General features: G+C 33.6%; 1 long non-coding RNA gene across 1 annotated transcript; it reads left to right on the top strand.

Annotated features, from left to right (window-relative positions):
* Nucleotides 1–674: 674 nt before the first annotated feature.
* LOC142555365 (uncharacterized) lies at nucleotides 675–3,680 on the top strand. The gene is made up of 4 exons (XR_012822389.1): nucleotides 675–950; nucleotides 1,036–1,125; nucleotides 2,142–2,280; nucleotides 3,207–3,680. It is a non-coding gene; the product is annotated as an uncharacterized LOC142555365 (long non-coding RNA).
* Nucleotides 3,681–4,345: the final 665 nt, after the last annotated feature.

Raw genomic sequence — 4,345 nt, 5'->3', positions numbered from 1 at the left:
TAAATTATGTCTTGTGACCATTTTTATGAGAACATATGTTCAAGTCATCGTTAATCATAATTTTTTTGTCCAAAAGACAGATAATGTCTATAATTATTTATCGTTACCAATATTTTGGAATCAAGTAAACTGTAAACATGAACCTTCTACTTTGAGTCCTTTATTAATTTTTGTTGCTGACAGAATTTGTCCTCCCTGTATCAATTATAGCTTCTATTGGTCATTGTAGGGGACTACAACACCCTGTGCACCGATGTGTGATCACACAAGTTACGAACCATAATCCTACTTGTTAGTTTCTGCATCTTATATGGTGGTTTGAGTTTTCATATTTTTTTAAGTTAATCACTGTTTTACTTCCAAATGTTTCAGCATATAGGGTTCATGCTCAATATGTCCAACACCATTTTTTAAAGATTTTCACGATGTGGTCTAATTTCTTACATTTTTACTGGAAGGATGAATATGCCCATGACATAACTTATGTGGTCATATCCAGACATCAACTTCAAAAATGTGAAGCCTAGCTAATTTTTCCTGATTGAAATGATATTGAGTGGTTCGACTATTTCATGCATCTACAGCTTTTTTGTAGATTAAAGTGAAGTATATTTATGTTTTATACCCTTGTGGGTTATACATGCTCAAATTCACTGAACACTACTAATGGAGCTACTAGACCATTCAAATTTTTATATGATTTGACGTCTAAATTAAAAAGTACCTCCCTCAAAGCATTTTTTAGTTTGTTTAGACTCGTTTTTGGCATTGTCATTTATCAAGACCGTGATAAATTATAATGCAATTTATTGTGATTCAGTTGAAGTATTTCCTCCATTTGAAATATATTATTTTATCAATATGAACAGGTGATGTTCAACATTTATTAAAAACGAAAGGAAAGACTTCAATTCTTCTAGCCCCTTGGGCATTTGACTCGGGCGAACACGGTAATTTCTTTGTGTACTCTCATCCTTCTCTTATTGCTCTTCAAAATGCGCACTTCCATTTTAGGCTTCCTTCTCCTTGTTCTAGGAAACTGGCTAGAGATGTTTGTCCTATGTATTTTGCTGTTGCTTTGAAGTTTTAGCGTGCTATCTCAGGATCAAAGCATACACAACGGAGGTAAATTCAATAATCAATAACCCTGAGTTACTGTGTGTTTGGTCCTTAGGACTTGTTTTCATTAATGATTGGATTTATGCTGCCTTAGTGTGTTCGTAAGACCTTTTATCGACTTTAGATTTTTATAATATATTTTTATGTTCATCATACGCTGCTATGTCTCTGCTTCTTTTATTTCTAAAATAGTGTGTGTTTTGGTGCTCTAGTTATGTTTAGATTCAATGTTTTGTGGATGAAACCAAAATGGAAAAACAAAAATAAGTGAAATTTGGTCTCTGTTGCACTATTATTTCAGTTATAGTCTATTACATTTTTACAATTCAACCAACGTAGTTGAATATGTTTAAAAAATAAAAAGCAACCAATGAAAGATTTATTAGAAAAGTATGTGCTCTTTAACATGTTTGTAGAATTATTTTCGCACATATTTCTCCATAAGTCCATAACCAAGATATAACAATGTCTTCCACAGTGGAATCAGGAACCGAACATAGCCTTCATCATAGGTTTCTCATTTTCGTAGTAAACCTGTATATTTTTATCATATAGCTTTTTTATTAAATCATATTATTTTTGTTTCTTAATAAAAGTGTGCGAAATAAAGTAAATGATTCAGTATTGATGAAAGGCGAGGGTGATTGATGGTAAATCTGTTTATTTCTAAAATTACATTCACAATTATCATAATTAGTTCAAATCAGCTGTGGGTGCAGAATTTAATGATAGGTTTTACTCTATTGTGTTTTAATCAATTGTTGTATTAGACCTTAATATGAGATGTTGCATATGTACACTTTTGGTACTCATAAATAATAAAGAGTATTTGCCATTTGGTTCAAAATTCATATTCATATCCACCATGTTAATTTGGGATTGCTCCTAACACTTAATAGGGTAATAGTTGGAGCTATAACGACAATATATATTTTTCACATGTACTGATAAGTTTTATTCCATCTTCATCCTAAGTTGAACCTGCTCATATCTGTGTTGTGCTTTGTGCAACTTGGTGATAGCTTGGCTGGAAATTATATGTGAAAGGTAGCTGTCTTCTTGAAGTGATATGATCCGTAGAACTTGCTCGGAAGTACCAACTTCTGGATCTCCCCTCTTGCAAGGCATTCTGGTTTCATGTGACAATTCTCAGTTCAACTTGTAAGTAGTCACCCTCTACATACATGCTAGATAATTTTCTTTGAGAAATAACCAAGAATAAGTACCATTCATAAGTGATTTGCATTTATTGCTTTGTAATTTATGAGAATTATCTTGAGTATTGCACGATCAGGCTGATTAGGCTATTCTGACACTGGAAAAATTGAGGTTTTTCATTGCTACTTGAGCTGTTATAACACCATGACCAGGAAAGAGCTTACTTCTTAGGCTGAGTTGTCAGTTATAAAAAGCCATTTCAGGTTGCTAGTTATATCATAGCGTTTATGATTTATCCAGACCTATTGGAATTCCAACATTTAAGCACAAAATGTGGCTGATCAAGGGCACAGGAGAAAGGATGGCTGTACATGGGCACTATCTCGGACAACAGGATTTTGGGGAAGGAGAAAATTGTTAGATGCAAGTAATCAACTAAAGTAAATTGGAGAAGTTGGTTAAGCTGGTGGAAGAACATTTTCTTTTTTAGCAATTAATATGTTCTTGTTGGGGCATCCAGTTATAAATGAATATATATCTTGGAAGCTATAATGTGTTGTGAATTTTAGTAAAAAAGAGAGTGCACACGGAAATTTCTGCGTTACTGCAACTTTTAATAGTATAAGAGGATGTTAGTTTTTGGAAATATTGTTTCTGTGGAGGGATGAACGAGGAAAGGATTATTGTCCTGCCCTGGACATCAGTATCTAATATTATTGTCCAAAGGTATTCGTGGGAGGAAAAGTTTATGACTTCATTATATCTTCGGTCGTCTTTAGTGATAGATGTCGTTTTTACGCATTTTATTGTTTCATTAATAGTTTTATTCTTGCATGATTCTAACATGTTGAGTATATTTTCGGTCTTTTTTTATTTTATTCATATTATGCATGTTATTCCTCCTTCGCATGTTTTGAGTTATTTTGTAGGTGGACTCGTCAAAGAGGAGGAAATTCAAGGATACTTTGTCAGATTTGCGAGCAGGCCGCACTAGATCGGGTGATTTTGACCTCCCCAACATGCTCATGAAGAAAAATAAGTTCAGATTTGCGAGCAGGCGCTGCTGGGGCGGTAATTCTATTTCAACTGTTTGGGACTCTCGGTTGCACATATATAACATAGAAGCCCTAATACAGGAGAGAGGCCCACAATCATCAGATTTGAGACAAGAAGGAGCCGCAAGCAAGGATTCAAAGCAGGGAGGAGAGCGAGAAACACGAGAACTCAACCGAAGAACAAGAACTCAACAATTTTTTTCTTGATACATGTTGATAGCTATAGTGTAATAGGTCGAAAGCGAGGATTCCACGGTTCGTTAATACGATTCTGATTGTTAAATAATATAAGGACACTTGATTATTGCACGTTATGAATTGAACACTAGATAATATCAAGGGTAGATGAACCGATATCTTAATAATTTTTTGTTTAATATTTTAATTTATATTATTTATATTGTTTTGATAAATTATTTTATTTTACTCTCAATTTAGTTTATTAATTAATTCACTTTTCATTTTAGTTAACTAAATAATTGTGTTTGAGGTAAATTTGTCAGATTGATCTCTATGGAAACAATAATACTCAGTACACTATATTATAATTTGATTTATGCACTTCGAACATAAATTTTTATTTTATTTTTATTAGAGATACAATGCAAAAAAGTTTCGAGTGATTAATGAAGTAGTGGATACTTTTGAATTTGATTTTTTGTTGTCACTTCCATACTCATCAATTTATGCATTGTGAATCTTTGTTTCTCTAAAATTGAGGTACCCCTAGAAGAGATGGTAGTCTACATGTTAAAGTATCAGTAATGAAGGAATTTTGTGGCTTACCTATTCTTTCTTGAGACTAACCACGTATGGCAGTTACTGGACATAGGTGTGATGAAATGCATGACCTGTGACATGAATCCGAATGGTTACGCCGTGTCTTGCCGGCCGGAAGCTGAAAACAGACGTATCCATGTGTTGAGGACGACCTGCAGATGCAGCTCGGTGTCTAGACTTGGGAATGCATAAATCTATGAACATTTGTTTTTCATCTATTACTAATCTATATC

This window comes from Primulina tabacum, chromosome 9 (assembly GCF_025594145.1).
Source record: "Primulina tabacum isolate GXHZ01 chromosome 9, ASM2559414v2, whole genome shotgun sequence".
NCBI classification, from domain to species: Eukaryota; Viridiplantae; Streptophyta; class Magnoliopsida; order Lamiales; family Gesneriaceae; genus Primulina; species Primulina tabacum.
This window is presented reverse-complemented; position numbering and strand designations above follow the sequence as displayed.